The 25967-nt window shown below is 40.5% G+C and overlaps 1 protein-coding gene across 1 annotated transcript in view; it reads right to left on the bottom strand.

Moving 5' to 3' along the window:
* SLIT3 (slit guidance ligand 3) overlaps window positions 1-25967 on the bottom strand; it is a 481232-nt gene that overhangs the window by 360853 nt on the left and 94412 nt on the right.

Below are 25967 nucleotides of genomic sequence, written 5' to 3'. Positions count from 1 at the left end.
TAAAATAAACACTGGGACTATAAAGACTTCCAGTGAAACATTCTGAGCTCAAATGTTGCAAGATCCACCCCTTCACTGCTCAGTGATTAAGGGCAGCCAGTGATGTTTTCTACAGGACTGGCTCTCAGTGTCCTGGTACTGACGTGGTGCATCCAGAAAGAAGAAAACCTTTTATCATCACAGTGTTTAATTCACAAATGCTGATGTAACAATCATTCAAGGTTAGGCATAAATCTGGTTTCAGGAAAAATGAACTCTTTTTTCACTATTCCTCCTGGAAATAACAAAACGGACAATTTATGCAAGGCCACACTCAGTTCAGGTAAAGAATTCACCTTGAATTAACCAGCAAGAGACCATTCCATAGCCTACTTTTTCCAAGTTTTCACATGGAAGTTGGAGGAAAACGGGCTTGTAGGTAACAAATCTTTTATAGTTTATAACAACTTTGTAAAAAAACCGGGAGACAGAGCAGAAGAATTAATAAGATTCAGGCAACAGGTTGTGTAATCCTTATAATATTTGTGGATCCATATAATACACAACAGCTTATAATAATGCACAATAATCTCCTTTATACCTGTTACATGTACTAGGAATGGCCAAGAAGAAAAAAACCAAAAAATTTCTGTGCTTGTTGCTATTGTGGATGTCACCAGGGGATGGGAAGGCAAAACCACACGAGACACAGACAAGTAAAAGGCATAAAACCACCCCAAGGTAACAAGGCTGTTACTACATCCTGCATTTCTTTCTCACATGTTGCCATTTGGGCTCAAGATTTGTGAAAATCCTTCAGTGAAGGACCAAAAAAAAAAAAAAAATCACTTGAAAACAGCATTTTCATTGACAGATGACATCCTACAGTAGCAAGCATCGTTCCTACATGAGTACACTAGAGCTATGCAGTTAGAAAAACAAACAGTGCAGATCTGTAGTTTATACAAAGGGCTAAGCTTTCTAAGTGTTTAAGTAGGAAATTACCAAAACCCAGCAATTTTTTTTTTCCTCCAGAGGGAAGTATCAGCCTTATCTGCAGGCTCAGCAGTGTTTTCTCTTTATTTGCTGCTTGTCACAGTTACAAACATTCAGTAGGACCTGGCCCAGCCATGGTAATTTAGTGAGATAAAGATCTATGAAGCCAGATGGTAGCTCATATTCTAACAGCTACAAATTGCTAAATTGGCACGGGAAAAATGAAGATATTTATCAATTCACTATGATTATTCCAGGTCTGCCCTTCCTTCTCTGCTTTTATCTTAACTATTTAAGCCAACCTAGACAGACATTTTAGCCCACAGTTGTTAATTTTCATAGCTCCAGCTGGGGCCAAGAGCAGTGATTAAGAAGGGGTGGCAGTTGCAAACAATCTGAACAGGAGCTGCTGCCCAGTGTACCTGGTTTGTGCTCAGTAGGGGATTCATTTTAACCACAGTCACCAACTTCAGTCTATAAATGTAAACCTCTTATCCATCATACATACTAATGACCTAAGAAAGTCTCTACTTCAGTAACCTTTATGTTTCTCCTACCCCCAAAATTTCCAAGTTCCAGGACGTTCATGTTTCACATCCCAAGCACAAAAATCGGAATTGGTGCCGCCAACACCACTAACAAAACCTCCCATTGTTTCATCTGAGTCACTGCTTAGCTAAAAAACATATTTGCTGAAATTTGACCAAGTTTGATGACCTTTTCCAGCAATCAATAATCAAGGCAGAAGGAAAAGGTGGTTTGCTTGACCTTTCAAAAGTGTATCAACTTTATTTGGCCGGGACAGCTTTTAAAAAGCTATTTTAGTTTCCAAGGCTCAGACTTGTTGCCCAGACTGGACATGTCTGTGCAGTGTCTGCATTAAGTCTCTTTAAATGCTCAACTGCACAGGACAAGCTCAGAGGAGGAAATGAATTCACACCAGGAGATCCTCTAGCTGATTAACTTCACCCTCAGTGGTGGATGTCAGTCATGTTAATTGGAATCAATACACAGCAGTTAAGGGGGCACAGGGATAATCAGGCAGGGCAGGGACAGGCCCATCAGTTCTTAAAATAAGCTATCTGTTAACAACTTACAGTGGCATGTGACAAACCTACCCTGCAAAGGAATGCAAAGCATCTCTAAAATTCCAATTTAACACACAAATAAAGATAATTTGGCAACAGTTATCTTACAATCTAGCAATAAAGGAAACAGTCATTACAAATTAAATCAATGCTAAACTGATCAAAGCAGTAAAATGAGAAACTGGGCTTCCAGAAAAGCTCATAGGAAATCCTTGATCCAAGTTTTACACAGAATGAAAAGAGAAGCTAACGCCTTAAAATCCTGCCATAGATAATTTTAATTATGCCCAGCTGCACTTTTCTTGTACACCTAAGGCTGAAATTCAATACACAGTCTCAAAAGTAGTAATATGTCACAAGACGAAAAAGGAATAAAATCCCAAGGTTTCCTACTCTTCAGATGAGAAATCACTCAGGGCACCCATTAGAACAGTCACATCCCAAGCATCCCTCTCTTGCATCTGCAGTCTAACACCAGGCTTTCCTCCCCACACTCCAATCCAGCCTCTCTCCTGACCTGCAAGGGCAGGATTTGCCTTGCCTGATACACCTGGGGTTGGAACCAGAGACATCCATGCATTTTGCCATACTCTGAGAATCCTCTGGGATGGATCTCGCCAAAAATTCCTGTAGGAAAACACGTTCCTGTCCATCACAGCACTCGTTCCCCTTTCTCAGAACCTGCCCTGCTGCTGCCACACGAGTGTGACACACCTGATGTCAATCCCTGCTAAAAACCCTCACATGGGAAGGAGAAACCACCTTCACTGCAATCACAAGACAAATAACACACCTGTCAGAAAATGTCTCTTCATTTCTTTTAGAATACAAAACACCACTGAATTGGAGCTTCACAAGACAAGTTTTTCTTAGTCTTTCGAACACAATATAACACAAAAAGGAGCAAATTAACCTTTGGTCAAAGGCCTCTGTATCTTCCCTCTGTTCCTTTCGGGAGTGAAATGAATGTCAGATGTTTTAATGTAATGTCTCCATACTCTCAACTACAGAAAATACCTCCAAGACAGGATCAGGGTATTTTACATGTTATTACAAAGGCATCAAATCATATTTAACGGGTTTATATAAAATCTGTATCCATCTACACATGACCATCCTCCCATTAAACTTACCCTACCCAATTAAGTGCACAGATTAGGATCACAGGTTTTTCCTTTGTGGAATCTGGTCAAGCCCTTCGAGGTGGGAGGTTTTCTGTTGGCCTCCTCAGTCATTATAAAATATAACAAAAGGAAGCGAAATAAGGGCATCCCATTCTTCACTGTCACTATCAACTGCAAATAAAGGAATTTTACAGGGTCCAAAGCTGTCTTAAGTGAACAAGAAGCAATGATTTCCCCTTCAAAATCACAAACCTACCTCCTGAATATGTGCCAGTGTTAAAACCCCAACCAAACCCCAAAAAGCAGGTCCATCCCATCCACCAGGAGCTCACTTGGATCTCAGGGGAAGGAAAGACATGCAGTTTGCTAACGCAGACAAAGTGGCTTTTTTTTTCCAGCCACGAGGCTCAAGGTCATGTGCACACTGCAATGAAACCTTGGTTTGAAGTGATTACAAAGAAGGTTGACTGGAATCACTCTGCACTTTGAGAACTCTAAAAGCACAACTGCCCAGTTCACGGGGGTTACACATCGAGTCCTGTGTTTCTCTGAACCCATGAATCAGACCAGCAGCCTTGCCAGACAAACCCAGAGCACATGGGAGACATTCCAACCAACTACTGGATTATTTAGGGCTATCAAGGCATTTCTTAGGAAGTCATCTTTCATCACCACGTGATGCAAAGCTGCTGCTTTGGTTTGCTGTTGATGTGGTGTCGAGCTTTTTTTTTTTTTTCCTTAATCATACTGTTTGCTTAATTAAAGGTGTCAGTGTGTTTTTCTGAAAATGGTTCTATCTTGAGTAAGAACACGTACACAGTGTGGCAGAGCCCGTGCAGGCTCAACACCCACCAGGAGTTACACTAAGTCTTCCTCAGAAAAGGGTTCCCAGGCCTGGATTATGTGGTGTCTGGTCTAATGTCAAACTCCTGAGTGCTCTGGCCAGAATAACCCACCACATGATCTAGTTAAAGTCCTCACTATCTCCTGACTTTCAGTTTCTTTGTATACAAAATTATACTAAAATTACCCCACACAACCAAATACATTTTGAAGTTAATGATCTTCAAAAGAAATGTGGTACTTAATACATATCTTACAAAAAGAGGTCTGTCCACACAACAGCCATTTCTGAATGTAAACCAGACATTACAGCTTTGTGTTTCTTTGGGCATCTAACTTAATTTTATCCACATTCCCACATCAACTACCTCATCAACAGAGAGAATCATCACTTGCCAAGGGAAGACTCAGATGTCAAACCAAGAGACTTGCCTACACAGGCTGTGTAATAGCACTGAATGTGCAGGGTATAATATAACAATGCTTACTGGATTTCATCACCTCACTGCAGCCTTAAACTTCCAGCAAACAGAGCAGAGAGCTGGACACTTCTCAGTATTACTCTTATGTATTGGCATAGCTGGTCTGAGATTTCCCCTGGTTAAATGAAGTATAAATGAAGACGCATTTGCTTCAGCAAATAATCCACTTTCAGATAAAATTCATACAAGAAAGTCTCAATATTCACTTTACTTGTGCTATCCTTTTATTTAATAACTGCTTTCATCAACTAATGGAAGTGATCTGGCAAGGCAAAGCAGCTGGGCTGATACTGTAGCACTCCTTCGGGTGAAAATAATGACAATATTATCCTGTCCTCATGTAGAAAGCCAATTTATTTTGTTCTATTTGCCCAACTAACTTAAAATCTTCAGGCATTTCACTCTAAAAGGACCACATGCAAAGCACTACACATATCTATCTATCTATAATCTCCTATACCTTTAGCTTACCCCAGGGATGTGCAAAGCACAACCATCAGGCACAGCATGAAAATGTGAGTAGGATTCTCTCTGGTGAGCTTACTGAAATCTCTACAGCCATTGTGGAATCCTGGATGCAAATGGTGCTCTGTGTGCTGGTAAGAGAATCAAATGCCTTCACCTGAAAACCTCTGTCAGCCCCTGTGCTCACTGGTGGCCACACTTTACCTTTACAAGCTGCAGAACCCTTTGAATTCCCATTTATATATTAAGTACTCAAAAGCTGCCCTCCTGCTACCCTGTGCTATCCCCTGATGAATACTGGTTCACTCACTGATCTCACTCACTTCCCAAGGGCAGCCACTGCAAATACAAGGCAATTCAACTAAATATAAACTGAGAAACTCAACAATATCTGTATGATCTGGGTTAAATCTCCACTGCAGTCTTAGACCCGCAGCAATTCAAGAATCAATTATCAAAGAAAATATATAAAAGATTTATTTCCCAGTAGTTTTACATTAATAGTTCCAAATAATATCAGTTCAACTAGAACTAGAGAACAGACCAAGGAAGTAGTCCTGCCACAGCACAGCAGTACAGAAGAGCTGAATGTCAAATTTCATAGCTTCAGAAATAGCAGATTAGAGACACGATGGAACTCCAGCAAGCTTGTAAAGCAATGAACTTCTCTTCTAAACCAAATCAAGACTAAGGGAATGTTCTGGCATTTTAGTCCTCAACTTTGAATACTTTGTTAAAAGTATACATGGATGAAAGCAAAAATGAAACATAACATTTGTAATTTTATGAGCTGCACGATCCCTTGACTTTTATATCTTTCACAACCTTCGAACTATTTCTATGGTTGCTTTTGTTAACTGGAAAGGATTAATACAAAGCATTTTCCACAGGTTCCAGTAGGAATGTTTTATGCACACTGGAGACCAACCAGTTCCAACCAAGCAGTTTGCCTGGGTCAGCATCACGGGCCTCGACCACCTGGAGAGATGTGAAGAGGCTCAGGGGTGAGCAGTACCACGACTCCTTCAGACTGGAACAGTGAGAATTAACTGTCATTACTGGCTGCAAACCTTTAAATTACCTTGGGAACTGTTAAATGCCTCTAATTGATGGATGAAACCTGTTTCTCCCAAGGCAAGGGACGTTTGTACCTCTGGCCTATAATTGCACTGATGTTTCCAGGAACTGAGCCTGTTACTGACATCAGGAATCACACAAAAGCAGTTAACTGAGGAATTCCTAATCTCAAAGAAAAAAACCAAAAAAGCTTAAAGCACCTGATTAGAGGAGCCATGTTTCCTATTAAATGAATCCACACGGTATGAGCAGTCACAAATGTAAAGCAAATTAAGTAATGTAAAGTAAAGCATTTAAACACTGAGTTAAAAATTGGCAAAGTTATTCTAAGCTGTCTCACATCCACAAAAGGCTGCAATCACACCAAGGGCAGAGTCTCCCAGCACACCTGAACGGGGTATTTCCTGGAATAACGTTAAGAGGGCTGGTCCCAACATCATCTGAGCAAACTTCAAACCATTCAGCCCAAGTGTTGCTGCTGCAAACACCCGGTGCTGCTTCTTCAGGGGTTCCAGGAAACACAAGGCATCATTTAATCCACAGTGAGCAACTTGAAAAAGGTAACATCATGATTCTTCATCAGTAACATAAACACAGAATTGAGGCACGAAGCTGAAAGGAACAAGAGCCTTGCTTTGAAGCAGTTGATGCAGGGATTGCTTGAGAACTTTGGGGCCTTTTCCCAATTTATTTCCTTTAAACACAAACCATGTTTTTATTGAACACATGTGGTACTCCATTCTTCACTGGAGTCTCTAAATATTATCTTAATAAAAGCAATACAACTAAACCCAAATATTTGTAGTTTTTCTGAATTATACAAGAAAGCAGCTCAAGTATGAAGAGCTGCAAAGTACAGGATTACCTGGGATTCAAGTGTACACAATTTACATTCTGACAGATTACAGGGCATCAGCATTACAAAGATCACATGTCCTAAATCGTTTTTTTAAACATGTCTTTTATCTCAGCATTAGTTTGTCAGCTATATGTTCTAGAAACAAAGTAAATCAATCAACATTTAAGTGTTGTCAGGATTTCAGGGCTTGTCTGTTCTCTGTCCATTGAACTCCATCCTTAGTTCTTCTCTAGGGATTACGAGGTTTCTCTGAATTATTTTTGTCTCACCCCCCCAAACTGAACCTGAACAGAATCAACATTAACTGATAGTCTAGAACACAACAGGCTCACCCCACACCACTCCAGGATCAGTCTCCCCTCTGCTCTCCCGTCAAGATCACAAACAAAGTTTTACAGAAAGGCAACTGCAAGGGACAGTGGCCTGAAGAAAAAAAAGACATTGAGGAATTTCCTCCATCAGGTGGGTAATAGGAGTTAAACAGAAAAGTCTTCAGGGAAAAATAAAGCACCTCTGAAAGCAGAAGTTGAACTCATTGCTTTGACAGCGAGTGCAGCAGGAAGAACTGATGGGGAAGAGCAATATTCTGCATGAGAGCACCAGATGGCAGCTGGTCACCTTTCTGCACCCCCAAGGACTGCCAGGCTGGTTTCTCCAGGCAGCAAAGCTTCAGTGCACCCACTGAGCCTTCAGATCCCACAGGGACACTGGGGCAGCTCCAGAATGGAGCAGCCACCTCACACCACATTCAGAGATGTTCCTACAGACACTGGGAGGGCTGTAAATCAACAGCTGGTATGAGGGAGAGAAGCCAACTGGCTGGAAACACAGACTAGAGAACTGTCAGGTAAAAGAGAATCATGTGCATGTGGCAAATCCAGTTTCTACGTGCTTTTGGTCTGACAAATCCTAGCTTAGACACTGTTTTATCTCCCCTGGATTAGTAAATCAGACAAATGCTTGCCCTATGACAATGAGATCTAGCTTTGTTATCTCTAAATATTCCCCAGTCAGCCTGAAATAACATACAAAGGGGTTGTGTCCCCTTTAACATGCACGTTTTCTCTGTGGATTGATGGCAAAAATTGATCTAGAGCACCCTAGGAACACTGCTGAAAATTCCAATACCAGGATTAGGATCCCTCAGAGCCAGGACATGAATGTCATGTAGAAGCTGTTTGGCCCAAACCACAATAATTACACTGTGTGCTTAAAGGAAGAACTAAAAGAGAAAAACGAAGTTATCAGATTACTGGCACGCTCATCATCCAGTCAAAAGCAGATGCCACCTTCTTTCCTAGATGAAAAGGCCTGAAAGAAGGGTAAAAAAACAAACAAACAACAAAAAAGTTTCAGTGTGGCTCTAGCAGTCACAGAATTTCCTGCATGCACATCATGATTTTTTTAGCTACAGCTCAACCACAACATAAATGTTCATGTCTCTACCTGGTTCTTCACGACACTGTGCAACTAAACACCAGATTTCCCTCCCTGCCTACTTTCATTTTTCCACTCTGCTCCCACCAATTTTACAAGTCAAAAAGCAAGACAGAGCAGGCTGAGCTGGGCATGAAATAACAATGATTTGAAACCATAATACAGGAAAGCATTTAAACTAGACAAAGAGAAGTGTCATCAAAGCAGCACAAAAAGTTGTTTTATTTCTTTGAGTCAGATTGTGACTCTTAAAGCATAGAAATTTGTCAGACAAACATGGAATACACACCCTCTCTCAAATGATTAGCAAATTTGGGCCAACTAGAGTTAACACTCAACCACTGAATTCATCCACATCCCTAACAGATAAACTCTTCTAAGAATGGTACCTGCTGCAAAGGTGGTTGTGCACTGGAAAGGACATTAAACCACTGTCATATCTAAGAGCCTATGGACAAAGCAGCTTGTGAACTCCAGTGCTTTGAAGCTTTACATAACTTTTATATCAAACTGAAATATTTTAAATCAATCAAGTGTTGGGGGTTTTTGGTAGAGGGGTGGACATTTCTTGTTTTTATTTTCTTAGCCTACAATCAATTTCTATTCAAGTACTTAATATATTTATTATTGTCTACAGATAAAACTACTTATATTCATAGTATATTTGCTTAAGAGAAACAAGCACTTGATTTTGGAAATATCACCAGTGTCAACTGCAGAGAGAAGGAGACAGTGAAACCTGAAAGGGCTCAGCCTCACTACTGCTTGAATTTCTTTAAACAGTTTTCTTGTTCCTGCAATCACTTTCCAGGGCAAGCAAGGGGTGGAATTTCTTGTGCTACTGAAGTCTTTCAGTATTGATAACTTAAGGAGAACGGTTACTTTCCAACCCATTTGATGCCCAGCCCTATCACACATCACCTTGGAGTTTTAGTTTTACAGCACAACCCACTTGCAGCCAAACTGGATACATAAGGCAGGCAAGAACTGGTGAGAACAGGGCACTGAGAGTTGTGTGTGATGCCTTGCACTATAAATCTGAATCCCTCTCAGGGCTGCAACCTGTGAAATGCAGAGGGAATTTAAATAATGATTCAGTTATGGGAGCAGGTGGTTGTTCAACTTGCTGAATGTTCATCCTGCTGTTAACAGCTTACACATTTATACTACAGTACATGAAACAGCAAAGTCCTAGAAAGAATATAAGGTGTTAACAACCACTACAAAATATTTTTGTAAGGGTACATTTCCTCCATTTCCCATCAACATAAATTCTGACAACAAAACCCAATATTAATCCGTGCTTTCATTCATCTTTAGCATCTGCTTTTCATTTACACATTAATAGAAGGCTACAATTCATTATTAAGTTTTTCTTATTAGCCAGTGAATCAATATTTCTGCCCCTTTGGTAGTGTCAGTTCATTAGTTTCCTGAGGCTGATTAGGTTTACTCAGCTATTTCAAAACGAGACCAAATTCTACTTAAAACAAACAGACAACACAGAACAAGGACTCGATGGCACATCTGCATCTCCTTAAGTGGAGTCACTTCTTCATTAGCAGCAGGGCCTTCAGCTCCCCTCCCACAGGCTGAGCCAAGGCCAATCCAGCAGGAACCACACCAGCCTGGTGGGTACTCAGCACACTCATGGAACCAAAGGCCATTTAATTGGCAAAACCACACAGTGCCCGTGGCAACGCAGCCATCCCTGTTCTGCCACCCAAAATCATTTCTTCTACCCCACACTGAAATGAACTCTACACTCGTGACTGCTGGTGCAAACTCTCCACAGTTATCAAGTCTCTGGTAACACCAAACATCACAAGCTGTGGAGAAAAGCCCTGACAGCAGCACTCCTTAAAAATGCTCAACTGGTGTCACCAAAAACCAACACAGGCACATTTTGCAGCCAAAAAACCTTTAAGGCAGCAGCCTCTCACTAGGGGCACACAGGGCCACGCTGACAGTCAGGTTTCATTGACCAAGGAAATTTTTAGGCTACCTCTAAATTCCTCTGCAGTTCTGGGAGTCAGGAAAGAAGCTGAAATACAAATTCATGATGATGGAAACGACTGAGCACCTGATCCCTTTGGGAATTATTTGCAGCAGTTAAATAGACTGTCCTTTTCCCCTGCCAGAGATTAGAGCCCTGACAGCAAAAAATTATCATGTGAGGACTCCATAATCCCTTCCACTGCACAGCAATGGGTTTGGTCCAGTCCTCTTCACTGGCTGACTTTTCACAGCAGGGAACACACATACAAAGCCCTGCCTCTGGCCTGGCCTGGAAAGCAGAAATTCCAACATCTTAATTATGGCTAAATTTTGAAGGGGAAAGCTTTCTAACTACACTGTGCTAGAAGGGCAGGACCAACTGTGGGCATTCAGCCTTCTTTTTCATCACAAGCTTTTCTATCAGCAACCTCCCAGAGAAAGCAACGGGGTGCACATTGCACTGCATTTGGGAACACATGGATACCACAGTGTTGTGCTGTGATTATTCATTCATCTCTCAGCAGACAATTCCTCACCTAGCATTCCACAGTCAGGATTTCTGAGGGTTTGGTGGTTTTTGGTGTTTTTCGCAAAGAACGTTCATAGATCTCCAAATGAAAGTTAAACTAACTGAATTAATGCAGTTGCCAAGCAAATAGTGATGTAAACTATGAACAATACACTTTAGTAACTTTGAAACCCGGGAAATATGTGAAAGGCAGCTTATACAAACAACAGCTTCTGTAGCTGCATAAAAGGGAGGGAAACAGCTGACAAAAACACATCACTTCTGTGCTTTCAAATAATCTGTTTTGACAGTGTCACAGCAGAGCTCATACATTAGTGATTCCTCATTTGTATCAGCCTCACTGGTGGAGAATCCCACTTAATTTCCCAACTAAAGCAAACCACATGCATGTTTTACCACTTCCTGGCTTTTGGAAAAGCCCTACCACTTCCTGGCTTTTGGAAAAGCCCAAGTCCACCTATGATTCCCAGCTTATGAACTGGCTTCCCTGTTTCCTTTGGAGGATGACAGGAATCCACTAACGATGTTAATGACTACAGAGTTTTAAAAATTGAGACAATTACCCCTTTCAGTCTCTAAACAGGTAATCAGTTGTGACCAACTTTTCTCAATTTGCTAACAATCAGTAAGTCTTAACTAAACATTTAAAAGCATAAGGACTTCATTTAAAAGTTTAAGTAGAATCAGTATAAAACTTAAATGACACCATCTGTTCTTAGCAGACCACATTCTTTAAGTGTTGGAAGGAGAACAGGGCCGTATAGCTCATCAAAAAATAGAAAACTGCGTGCTAAAATTAAGACATTTTTTTTGAAATTCAACTCCAGAAATATTCTGAGGTACCTTCTTAATTATTATCTACTACCAAAGGGCAATGCATTCATTCATTTAGTGCTTGTTACATAAGCCACTGAAGGGCATGGAAAAAAATCCCACTGGGATTATAGAGTGAGAAAAAGAACTATAAATAATGATGTACAGTAATAAGAAAACAGGGTTTAATTTGTTCTGTAAAATCAGAAAATGTGTACAAGGATTTAAACGTATGAAAATACAGGGTTTTAATAAACTACAGCGAAAAGAAACAGGAAAACCAAGTTTTACTCTGAAAGTAACCACTATTAAATCAGTGAGTTGAACGTAATGTATTCAAGTTTCAGAAAAAAATAATCTTTTGTTTTTAAATATCGAACAGCTGATATTGTCCTTCCCGTCACTGTGACAAGGGGTAAAGGAGTTTTTCACAAAATGGAGGCACATCACAGCATCAACCATAGGAAGATGGATACACTGAAAATGAAAGTTGAGCACGTTTGTACTACAGTCGCGATACAAAAACATGTGGTGTGTTCCATAACATTACAGTTTGGTGTTTTAAAAAAGAGGTCTGTGCAAACCACAGTGCAAATAAACTGCAGCATATGTCATGAAGCAGTCAGGAACTTTCATCCCTCCTCCACGATGGTGAAAACTCAAGGGCACACACCACAAACCATCCTGCTTCTGCTCACTAACATTAACTTAGATGAACATGGAATTTTAAGCTCTAACATCAGCTGTAGCCTTTTGTCTGTCACACTGCTCAGACCAACTCTTCCATTATCCAGAGCACTTGCAGTGGAATACTTGAGCTCCTCCTCCCTGTAGTATTTGTTTTCTCATTTACCAGCTTTGTGGGAGCACGGTTTTGTGGGGAAAACCCCCAAGTGTTCTTTGCTGAAGGTCTGTCAGAAAGGCTGCCAAGCAGGGGAGCTAAACCACTCATCCCTCACCTGAAATCATCCCAGTAAATACCTGAACTCAGGGAGAACGTGCAGCTGATAATAGTAATTTTGTCCTTCTCAAAAAACACACACCCCTGTGCTGCTCCTTTGGTGTGTTATTGAGAGTTTCTGAACAGAGTAAACCCCGTAAATCACAATTTCGAAGGCTGAGGTGAGCGGGGTGAAGGTCCAACACTCCCACTGGAGCACCAAAGCATTCCAGGGTAGTTTGGGGTGACAGCAGGGGCAAGGGGCTGCAGGTGCAGCCCAATTCTAGTGGCTCAGGAGACAAGTCACTTTATAAACCTTTGCTCCCACTCTGTCATCTGTACAGTTTGTACAAGAGCCTCAGTGATTTGCAGTGCAGTGTGAGGACACACATTGTACTCTGATGCAGCCCAGTTACAGCAACTGTTATTTCTGCACAAATGGAAATTCATCTGCAGACACATTTGCAACCTAGAAGTAGTTTGGTTTGGATTTATGAACCTACCTGACTCCACTCCAAAGCAGTGCTGTGTTCACACATAGAAAACTTCTCAGGAGCACCAAGACTCAAAGTCAATTAATAAGTACAAATGTTTGTGCTACAAATGTGTATTTAATGTCACAGTTTTGATACAAACTCAGCCAAATCACAGTTTGCAAAGGTTTGGGTTTTTCCAAGTGAAGCCTTCTGAGATTTCACCACATACTCCTGCTGGAAAACCTCCCATACCAAAATTACAGAGAACGCAAAATAGACTCGAGTCTATTTTAAATCACTGTCACAGCTACTGTCATAAACAACTCCACACTTCAAATACATCAAGCCCAGCACTCAATATCCTAATATCCTCAGTATCCTAATGACCAGCACTTAATATCCACCTCATAACACCATCTTTAGACACATCAGAGAGAGGTTTATGAACCTCGAATAACAAGCATCAAGTCCCCACCCAACCAGATCTTGAAACTACAAAGTCTCACAAGGAAATGATTCTCAGAAAATCTGCAGGCTCCACAAACTTAGTGCCAGTGGGTTTAAGAGCCCCAATCTCAACCCTCAGGCAGCAAGTCTGCACTTGTGCACACTGAGAAAAAGAACAGGAACAGAAGGGCAGGGAAGCTCCAGGAACAGCTCTTCCATGACTAAGATTACACCCCTTTTCCTGCTCTCACAACTCATCTATGAAGCATCAGTTTACTCCCCACACCAATAAATACATTCCTTGCAACCTCAAACTTGTCTTTTCCACCAGACAGGAAAGGAAAGGAGTCCCTGCTCAGTGAGCACGTTTCTTTTACAAACAGGATAATCTATTATTAACTCTGAGTAACAATCACACCAAGAAAAAACATTATCAGCTCCACTTTTGAAACGCTTTTGATCTATCTACGGTGCATTATGTGAAAATAGAGTCATTTAGCCTTGGTTTGCTGTTCTCTACCCTGCAGGCTTTGGGAGCTGAAATTCTACCAAATATTTTTGTTTGTTGCTTTTCTTTCCAGTAATTCTGAAGACACCAACTGTTATCAAAGAGTATTATAGTCTCATTCAGAAAAGGACAAGAAGGAATTTCATTCTCATTACATCATTTTCAATGCTGGTACATTCACATTCTTTATAGATGACATTATTGATTTTCCCTTTTGTTTTACAGAGAGAAAGACATTTAAGTTGCCATCACTTCATTTGTAAGAAGGCTATAAACGAGACACAAGTGAGATGCATTGCCTGGAAACTGCTAATATGAGAACCAAAATGTGCTGGAATACCTGAACACAATTATTTAGCTATGATTGTAATTAGCTGCTTTTAAATCATAGTAATGAACTAGTGGAGTAGTTCTCATGCAGAGGAAGTCAATGGAAATCCATTACAAAGCTAATTAAAAGACAGTCTTTAAGAAGACTCATGGTTTTGTCTCCCTATTAGGTCTAGTGAAGTGTGCACTTGGAAAATTTCTGCCAGCCAGGCTGGGAAGCCCCACTCCCCTGTGCCTGTAAATCCACGATAAATTCTGCTTTAAGAGAATCTTCTACTTCAACAAGGGACGGGAAAAGATTTTGTTCTATTTTATGTGTGAACAGAATAAAAATAGGAGAGGTGTAGGTACTGTAAAGTCACACACTGCACTCCTGAGTTCTCGCTGAACAACTGTGCTGCACCAGCCATGAAAACAAAACCCAAACCTCTGGGTCAGTGAGACATCAGCCAGACCTGTCCCCTTTCCTTTGGTGCTGCTCTTCCCCCAGCCCCAGTGGCCCATTCACACACTTTGCCAGCCCCAAGGAAAACTGGAGGGAAGAAAACACGGTACAGTTGTTCATAATTTAACAATATTAACTTTGCCCGAGCCTATAATGAATTATTTCAGTAATGACTTGTAATTGACCCAACAGATAAAGATTTATGAAAGATTCAACAAGGGGAGTAGAAGCAAATATCTGAGCAAAATTCCATTGCCTTTTTTGGGGTGGGGGACAGAAAAAGAAAAAAAAAAAAAAAAAAGAAAAAGATGCCTGGAAGGAAAACACAGCTCGTAACACATTGGTTACAGCAAGGAGCAGGATGATGAATGGCTGGGCTGTGCTGAAAGGGCACATGACAAGAATATATTGTTCTCACCTGTGGACCTCTACTTCTCTCAGATTTTAATGAATCATAGTCCTTTCAGTTCACTTGCAAGTCTCAGCTCTTTACTCTCTGTACAAGACTTTAACATTTCTGTTCCCGGCATTCGCAGGACTGCTGTTGACTGAAGAATTTATGACTCAGTCCAGCTGACAGTATGCTGGAAACAGAAGAGATTTAGTCTGTCTTTCTATACATTCCCAACAACATCTCATTTTTACTCAGGAAATATTCATCATTTTGTAAAATGTTCCCCCCTGCTCCTTGAGCTGCAACACGGCCAGGGACTCAAAGAATAAAACTGTGCTACACGTATAAAACCACACACTTACTGAAAGGTTTTATTTAGAACTTTTATTATAACCATAGTCACAGCGTGAAAAGTAAGTTCAGTAACCCATCAGTAATGCAAAAATTCAATTTCAGGGTGCAATAAACACTTTACATACCTCGCTTTTTAAACTGAATTGAACAGACACATCTTTCTGCACCCATCCAAGCCCTGACATCTAATGGGGATTGTTAATGTTCACCCTTTGACAAATGAGCAACTGTCAACCCCAAAAAACGACACCGAGGTGTTTAACCACCTTCCAAGGTTAATTAAAGACAAAGATTAAAGGCTGTAAAGCAAAAGTTTATTTAAGCTTTTCCTTAGTTTCTAATAAAAGAAGAATTGAGCAACTATTGCATTTTTACGCAACAAAAACATCAAGTTTTTATTTTAAAACTCTCTGCAGAGGTGTGCAGTCAATTATGGGCTTTTCTCAGAAGCCAAACCTTGATTCCAGGTATTTCTCTGTATTCCAGTAGAAAAGCTGCAGCTCTGCAGCAACTTGGAGTGTTTCAGATTTGGCATTTGTTGTCATTTTATACCAACAGCAGAGATTCCAACTAAACTTGGTGTAAGCCAAGGAGATGCTCTACACTAAGGTATCGATGGAAGAATAGTAAATAATGATGCAGCAACAAATATCAATAATAGATTTTTGCCTGTGACCACACAGTTAAGCCCCAGCAAATCTATAAACAAACCAAGTTTTCTAAATCCCAGTGCAGTGCCTTGTATTGATTAAAGCTGCTTCCTTCTTTCTATTTTAAGACTCATGGCTCCTAATACCTCTCACGTTGGTACTGGAAGGTGTAAGCACATTTTCCTGGTGGAAACCAGGCATTTTCCATGATAAAACCCTGCTTTTATAAGGTTAGAACTTCATTAAACCTAAAAGTTGGGTTCAGACTCCAGAAATTAAGCTTTGGGGGAAAAAAAAAATCAGACTAAACATTTTACTTTGAGACACAGTATATCCAATTGTGGTGCAGGTGCTAATGTGCAACTTGAAGTAACCATTTTGAATTTACTTTTTTACTTTTTCAATACAAAATAGAGATCATTCAAAGCCCCCAAATGAGTCATCTTTCCTCTCATCTGGAAACAACACAGTCACTTAATTAAAAGTGTGTGTGGTGGTGGGGGGCCTCCAACCATTATACTCGTTTTATGGGTTTATATTTTAAAGCTAAAGCCATTTGTTTAATTCTAACTGAAGCTTTTGGGGGGATGCAATCCAAAGACCAAGTTCTCAGGAGTGGTGATGTTGAAATACTTCCAGCACTTAGGCTACAGTAGATTTTTCAAAAGCTTTCTGCAGACAACTAGAGATAATTGCAGTCTAAGCAGCAATGGTGGGTGATTCCTTACACAAAGGCCTTGACTTCAGTGCTCACTACTCATCTAATATCAATAAATCCTATATGGAATAGCTTTCAATTCACAGGCCACTCATACAAGATGTGTTCATCTGCTACAGGTTCTCAGGAGATAACAATGATCAATATTAGACAATTTTTCTAAATAAACACTGTTGTTGTTTTCTACTTTATTTTTATACCCCAGAGGCCCTGACTCAACATTACAGAGGGCAGCAATGTCTTACATCTAACAGCACAGGAACTGAACAAAACATCCTAGAGCAAAGGCAAGTGAAAGAAAATCCTTGGCTAAACACACCTGTAAAGAAAAGGAATACACATGATGGTGAAAAAGCTCTTCCACTGACTCAGCTGCCAGTGCTGCCTGTACTGCAACCATGGCCTGGAGTTTCCTATCAATCAACCCATAACTCGTGTTTTACTTTCTCTTCAATCATAAATCCAGAAACCTGACTTGAAAAGATGAATTTTTGAGGAACACACTGGTTCTTATGTCCCAAATCCCTGTAACAAAATCTGGCAGTTCATACTCCTTTCTGATTTTAATTTTTAACTAATATTTACAAACACTTCTACCTACCTTAGCTTAAAAACTGATGGATTTTTAATTCAAACTAGACTAAATATTTGCCCATCACCAAAATAACGCCACTCAAAGACTTTATATGTCAGTTCACACATTAAATATATCATGTATTTTTATGCTGCTACTGACCCCTTAAATCAATAATCTGAATTTATGTCGACTGGAATCACTGCTTTGTCTGTTTGACACTTCTGGCATCTGGAATAGCTTTAGCAATTGAAAAATAAACCACAGGACAAAAACTATCAGAAGCAAGACCATGCTCAAGATGAATATATCACTTAGGCACATTTAAAGGCTGGATCAGGTATCGGATTTTTTCTTAACTGAGATTTATCTCCCTTTTTCTTTGCAGCACACTTCTAGCAGCATATAGCACTACTTTGATTCAAATCAGACAGCCTGATAATTCCAAGGCAAGGTTTTTAAATCCTCTTACATAATTAAGTTTTGAAAACTGAGGTGGAATTATATATTCCATTTTATATGTCCTAGAGTTTCTTAGCACTCCTATGAGACAAAAGGAAACGTGACAGGACCCCATTCACTACTTCCCTTGAAAATATTGTTAGAGGATGAGGACACTCAAAATCACTGTGTTCTTCATTAATCTTACTACAGGATAAAGCTGTAGAATCAAAAATTACATTTTGAAATTACTACCTAATCTCTGAAATAAAGCTCATGTGATCATATATCCACCTACAACCATCACACACGGGTCCTCCAATTTATAAAATGCTTTTAAACACAGCAAAGCTTTTCACACCACCTCAGTTCTGTACAGTGACTCATTGCTTTCAGCAGCCTAAATCCAGTCTTGAATTTCAACATCATTCAAACTGGCATGTGCTGCAGTCAAATTACTATCAGCAGTAAAGCTAATGAAGCTTTTGATAGGAGCTATCCCAAACAAGCCAAACTTACCCATGCAAGACTGTTATTTTTCCTAATGCAAAGCCATTCCAGAGCCTTTAAACAGTTTCAGAGATTTAATCACTGAGGCAACTGACTGCACTTTTATTGCAGAATGGTGCTATTTATGAAAAAAAAAAAAAAAGTTATATCTATCTATCAATCTGTGATTTCAAATGATTCTTTTTTTTTTTTGAGAACAGTCTCAAAAGTAATTATATCTGCCTTCCTAGCATAACTTGGAAACACTTCTTTATACTCAACCTCGTAAAACTCTTTTCATGTTACTGAGCCTGAATAACTGCTCTGTTCTGAAACCACAGCACCACAGCTCACTACAAAGCATTTCAGAACTGGAGCAGTACAAACTCAAAAAATATCCTGACCTTTCTATTCTGCTGGGTTGAAAAATTAGTGCTTTTCTTCTGGACCTCGTGCACTGTTACACAGTGCACTGAAAAGGCCAATGCTTTGATCTATTTAATCAGAAGGTGAGCAGTTCCTGTGACTGAAATCTTCCCTAGTTCCACCAAACCAAAGCCACAGCTGGATAATTGCACAGTATATTCCCATCTCCAACATGTGCTAATGAAGGATCATTCTCTGCCATCCCCATGCAGTAAGTGCATGACAAGGGGCTATGCCCTGCTGTTTATTTTCTTGGGTTTTTTTCAAAGTGGAGAGGGGAGAACTGGGCCCAACCAGCAGAAAACATCATCTCTTGTGTCCCTGGCCTTGGCTGCCACGTTCTGGCTCAGCTGGAACCTTCTGGGGAAAGCACTGAGCCTTCTGGTGCAGCAAGAAGACACCCACCTGGAGCACAAATACACACTGAAAGAATCATCTAAATCCTTCCTAACAACCCTAATGCAAACACCAAACTGAAAATCTACCACTAGAGCTGATGAGGAAGAAGCAGCTTTTAAGGACAAGAACAAGCTCCATGACATTTGTGGAAAGGCAGGAGCTCACTGACACAAAGATCCACTCAGGAACAAATAGTGACAGGAGGAAAATGCCTTGGACTCAAAGTTAAAAGGAGCTCTGGAAATTAGATTTCAAGTATATTACTGGTTATGTCAGTGAATGTTAGCGTGACCTTTATGACATTTTAGGCCAAATACTCAGTTCTCCTGCTGGATTAGCATTATCAGTAAGAGTAGAGGGGTACAGTGTACATATGAAATCTGGGACATGGTTTCTTCACTTCTATAAACTGAAGGGCACACATTCACCTCAAATATTTTCTACCTCTCATTCTTGGAAACACCACTGCAGTAAAGAACAATTTGTTATCATGTTTACTGTTATTACTCAAGATGTCCCAATGAAGTTTAAAAAGAAAAAATTTTGTTCCTACTAAACACACTCCTGGAATGTTAAAAGTAACCATGCATTAAAACAGAACTTTAAAATCTGCATTTAACAGGGAACTTGGGTAATTTTGCTATGCTCAGCTTCAGAGGGAGGCTTGTGTTATGGTGGTGGACATCACAATTCCACCCTGGCTAATCTGTTACACAGGACAGAAAGTTTTCTGATTTGTGTACTAACACAGGGACCTCTCCCAGGGCACAGCACCCCAGGATTTCTCTCACAGAGCACTGGACTGCCAGGACTGCAGCAGGCTGGGAGGAGAGCAGGGATTCCTGCAGGAGCTCCTACTACTGGAAAAACACACCGAGTTTTACAGGCTGCAGGAGCTGGTTATGCATAGGCTGCACATTGTAAATTCTTTCACCCTTATGGAAATTCCTAATGCTGTGTGGCCCAGAGAACAAATATGATCCCCTTTCAAAGGCCCTTCTTCAGAGTTTCCAGCCCTGGCTTTTTCCTACCATCTTTCCCAGCTTTTCTGAGAGTTGACCTTTGCAGAGTTGCAGGACTCGAGGATGGGGTGGGAGGGGTAAAGGGAAGGAGTTCTCCCAGAGCAGTGCATTCCATACATTACTGGGGTAATGGCACTGGAGTTTGTGTTTGGGTTTAATTCCCTTCCGCCTCATTTAAAATATCAATTCTTAGTTACATTCCTGCTGCAAACTCGCAATGTTTCACTGTCAATTCCCTCAACTCCCATTTCTCTGAGCACCAAAGGGAAAAACCCTAACAGCCTGGGTTTAGTCACAGCTTTAGCATTTTGTGAATTCCTTCAGCTGTGTAATGCAAACTAATATTTTATAAATAGCTTGGGAGAGGGTTCTCAGGTAGTAAAAAACCACTGAGTGAATTTGGATTTCTTTCTGCCCTCCCGCCACCATTTTCTTCTTGTTCTCCCTGTCAGGAAGATCATCAGTCATTTCAAAAGACCTGTTGGTTCATTATTACCTTCAGACTCCCTGCTTGTGCACCAGAGGTGATGCCAAAGTGCTTTAAAGCACAAAAACCCAGGAACAGATGAGGTCCATTGGGCACATCCTCAGAGAGAGGCCCCAGTTCGGTGTCCTGAAACCCCCGTGCCTGATTTCAACCTGTTCAACAGCTCATATTTGAAAAACTAAGATGCTGTTTCACTTAATCTCTATGTTCTGATTCACTCTCATTTTCCCCTCTAAGTCAATCTCCCCATGCCCAAAGCCAGGTAGAGAACAGCATGTTAGTTCCTCTGAACACTCAGTAATAGGCTTGGAAAATATTATGTTTTGGAAGTTTAGCGATTCCCTTTTTGGGGGTTTCTGTTCCTTCAAAAATAACAGCAAATTTGTCCTCTGTTCATATATACCAAAAGCAAAAGCTGGATTACACTAACAAGCCATCTGAAAAATCACATACTGACCAAACAAAAACCTGAATAACTCCAAACCTTCGCCTGAGTGGCTATCACCATCTCAAAAGAATAAAATTGTACTGAAAACCTCCAAAAGGTTTTTAATTCAAAACACCGTTGCTCTCTTAAATGAGCTTTCTTCCTTACATCTTTGAACATATTCATTTTAAATTAAATCTGCTGATTTGTTTTTTCTACTGGTATTTTCAAATGCCACAGATGATACCTCTGCACTGTTATTAATTTGACCCATATACTGAGATACAATAAAACTCAAGGATGTGTTTCCCTGCAGGTTAATTACTGTTTGCCAGTAAATTGCTTCTGTGCTGAAAAAGTGCTCAGAGGTTAAAAAGGCATTAGGAGGTCACACTTTGCCTTGAAGTTAAAAAGAAAAAAAAAAAAGAAAAAGGAAATAAAAAGAAAACCCCACTCAGTTGGGCTGTGAAATTCTCCCATTCCACCCCAGATAGTGGACATGCAGTGAGAAAATAGATATTTTCAGGTGGATCACGGCACAAGACATTCCCCATGGTAAAATCTTCAGCCTGTTCATGCTGTTACTCTCATCTGCCTGATTTTCCCTGCCTGCTTCCCTTCTCAGAGGGATGAAGCTGAGGACGTTTGCAGCCACCACCACCCACTTGCTCATGTTCTGAAAGGGAAAAATCTCCAGCTCGGCACCGACTTGCCAATTGCCAGAGGGCAATGGCAGGCAAAGGTTTTACACTCAAACCACAAAGAATTTCAGGCCACATTCAAACAACAAAGGGTCAGCCAGGTGCTGTCCCCTACAAGAAAACAATTTTCTGGTTCTGAACTTTACCTTCTGCTCTCAAGTCTTCCCCAGGGATATTGTTTCTTTTTGACTCATTTAAAAAACCGCCAATGGAAAGCAGAGAAAAGAATACAAGCCAACAAAGCTGTGTTAAAACAATGAGATTATTCTTATCAATACACAGTAAATGTGAGCCAGGAAACCATAAATTCTTAATAAAAGTTTACTGCATACCCTCAAATTCCTTCACAAAGTCAGCAAGAAGGATGTGCTAATCTATAAAAACATTGTTTTTCCTACAACATATTTTTTAAGGTAGGTTAAAATTTTTATGACAGATCTATTTATTCTTTGGAGAACGAGCTTCCTGACAGTGAGTAATACATATAACCTCAAAACTGACAGCAGCAAACAAATATTCCCCACTTGGATCCAAAAAGAATTTATAGTGCATTTGCTGCACTCAGCAGACTGACCTTCAGTCCTGACATTTTCAGGTAAGAGTTGTTATAAAGCCTGTGCATACATATGTGTCTGTGTGTATATGTGTGTATATATATATATATATATATAAAAATAAAACTATATGCACAGTGTATATGTTTGAGAGGGTATTTCATTGTCTTACAATCACTCCTGGGGTATTACTCTGTTAGCAGGACAGTATTAGAGAAATACAAGTGGTGATGAGCTTTGAATAGTTGACAGGGATCCTGCTAAGTGACTGTCAGGCAACACTTTCATATATAAAGCTTCATTTTTAGGATTAAAGCAGTTACATTACTATCAAAAACTCTGACTGAATTCTAATATTTTTAGTCTAATTTGCTCCCAATTTTGCCCCAAGATAAAATACTGAAAGGGTGTGGCTTCTTCTAACTATATGACTATAGGTGTCAATCCTAACGATGTAATAAAGGCAAATTTCACTTTGCAATCTTTGCCAAAAGAGAAACCAAAGATCTTTGGAAGAGCAACGGATTATACTACAGTACAAATCACACACAATTCAGCGTAGGAAAAGCCCTTAATGAGTCTGACCCCAGGTCCCAAGGGATGGAGCCGTGTCCTATGTGCCGTGTTTGCTCAGCACACAACAATCCGGCTGCTGCCGGGGCCAGGAGGGGCTCAGGCTGAGCTCCCGGTCCAGCTCCACGTGGAGCTGCATCTGAAGCAAAGCAACCAACAGCAAACTGGTCTTGTGATCTCCTGCTCTTCAAAGCCCCGGCCCCTCAAACCCCGTTTCTCGGTTCAAAGTTTAATTCCCGTTAATTACCCATCCCCGCGCCCAGCGGGGAGCACAAAACACCGGCGGGATGGCACTGAAGTGTCAGCGGCTGCTGCAGGACACAGCTCCTGCCTCCCAGAGCCTCCTCCAGCCCCACATTCCTCAGCTGCTCCGCGGATACCTGCCCACTCCAGCCCAGACATCCTCTCAAATTCCTAAGGCTTCCATTAAAATCGCAATGCCGGTTCCTTACGCAACAAACAGACGTATGTGACAACGCAATGTCGTGGCAGCAAGAGAAATCATGAGCTTAAAATAGCTGACTAGCAGAAAATTGTACGGATAGATAACACTACTGCAACAGCACAAAGGTATTTTAGAGGACGAAAACATCGACAACTTTTGGAGAAAGCCCAAGCACAGTCCTCAAGTTTTTTTCGAGTTTTGTGGAAGTCATATAATTGAACTGCACGCCACAGATGAGAAATGTGCTCAGATCTACAGAGAAATTAAAAAGTAGTTACAAAAGAATTAAATTTACCTGAAGTTTTAAAATATATTTCCAGTAAGAAAAAGGTGAAGGTGAAAGAAGGAAAAAAAAAAAAATCTCCAGATTCAAGCGCCATAAAATTAATCCAGGGAAAAGTAATTACTATTTTGATGGCATCACTTCAGATTAATAAAAAATGAAGAGCATGTCCCATATCTTATCAGCTGCTATTTTTAGGATTTTGATGGATCTGCAGACAATTACCCAGAGCAAAGATAACAACTCCAAAACCAAGCCCATATTTATGTAGCAATAAACCCAAATTTCCAGGTCAAGATTGTCAGAATTATTGCTGTGAGTTTATTCATTGTAAAGCTGCATAAGGGACACCAAGGTTTCTCTGCAGACATGTTTCCCTCTCCTACACTCATCATCTTCCTTCAAGAAAAAAACACTTTGTAGAGGACTGTGGAAATAATTTGCTGCCCTAGGTGTGTAATAGAGTTTTATTTAGTCCTGAATCTCACTGGGGAGAGGGAAGCAATCGCTGTCTGGTTGCCCCAGTCAAGAGAGATGCAGGAAACAAAACCAATTAATTGCAGAGCTCTCAGAGGCACTGATACACCATCTGGCATAACCAAATCCCACATACAGAGCATTTATGCACATCATTGTGCATGACAAAAAATTTTTGTCACAGACCTACTCAGAGTCTAACACCCAAGTCACTTATTTCGGGAGCTCAGTTCCTCACACAAATAACAAAAATAAAACGTTGGAGTAGGGAAGGAAACTTCCTTACTGGGCTGTCTGTGTACTTGTCAAGTGACAGATCCACCAACCGGGAACAGATTTTCGGATGTGAGGACAAGAAGCTCTCGGAATCCTCACTCAGCACTGTCTCCATTGGCTTGACAATGGAAAGAAATGCAGAAAGCAACTGAAGCAAAAGTAGTTGGAGACACCTGTAACACTGAAAAAGGTGACTGAATAATCAAAAAGGTTCCAATACTGACTCCCACTGACCTAAGTCATAAACATAAGGACCACAACATGAGCACAGCCCCAGTAATGCACAGCCCAGCTCCAGGCAGTCCCAGCTGCACCACAGTGCTGGGGGTAGCTGGGCTTCCCTCATCCATTTGCTGAAGACCAAAAATCACCACAGAAAAGAAAAATGCAGTTTAAAAATGTACATGCTGTCAAAGTTTAATATCCCTTGCTCCCCATCCTCCACCTTCAACTATTACTGACATTTACAGATGCCAAACAGTCCTATAAAAATAACCTCAAGATTTGAGGGAAGCTACTCAGCCTGCTGCTCCAAGGGAGCAGGGATGTACATCCCACAGGAGTGAATGGATTGGTTCCCAAAGAATAAAAGGGAACAAAAGCTTTAGGTCAGATGCAACACTGATCTAAAAGCACTCACATGGCTTTTCTTCCAATTTCTCATGCTGGTGCCGTCCCATTTTGAGATTAAAGACCACAAGGATACCTTACTTTAGGTTTTATTTTTAACAGAAGTGATTTCTGATTTGGTTTACATGAAACCAAAAGATACAAAAATCACAAACAGAGGTGTTTGGGGTTTTTTTTAGTCTGTGGATGGTATTTTAAAGGTTTATCACCTACATAAGCTCTCAAGGTTAATAGAAAAAATTCAAAAATCCAGAAAACTCATACTTCTGAATGCACAGGGAGGAAAGCAGGAAAGTTTTACACACTGATAGCCCAGAAAGGTTGCATTCCTGTCTGAAAGAGCACACCTGTGCCACTGCTCTGCTGTGCAAGAGCAACTTGGTGTAGAAAAGGTCAAGAGGCAAGCCTGATGAGCATGCAAACACTGGAAGCAAAGCAGAAAGCAATTTGCCACCTCTGCAGGGCTGTAGATGTTCTAAATTCATAGCATACTTTGTCATCAATACAGCCTGGAATAAAGACCAGACACCAGAGTGAGTCAGTGCAGAGAACATTCTTTCCTTACACATTTCCAATTTATAAACTAAACTTGGCACCCTAGGAAAAAACTCTGCTACTGCCCAGGGAAAGCAGAAAAAGAGATTGAAAGATATTATAAAGTGTAACTTATGATTTCACTTAATCACCACTAAACTTACACTTGCCAATTTTTGAGTACATTTACATATTTTTAAGGAACGTACTATAAAGATTAACTGCTTTTGCAAAAGAATTGCCATTCAGTGTCAGGCTAACTTCTCCTTGCTGTTTT

The sequence above is a fragment of the Chiroxiphia lanceolata genome, chromosome 15 (assembly GCF_009829145.1).
Source record: "Chiroxiphia lanceolata isolate bChiLan1 chromosome 15, bChiLan1.pri, whole genome shotgun sequence".
Classification (NCBI taxonomy): domain Eukaryota; kingdom Metazoa; phylum Chordata; class Aves; order Passeriformes; family Pipridae; genus Chiroxiphia; species Chiroxiphia lanceolata.
This window is presented reverse-complemented; position numbering and strand designations above follow the sequence as displayed.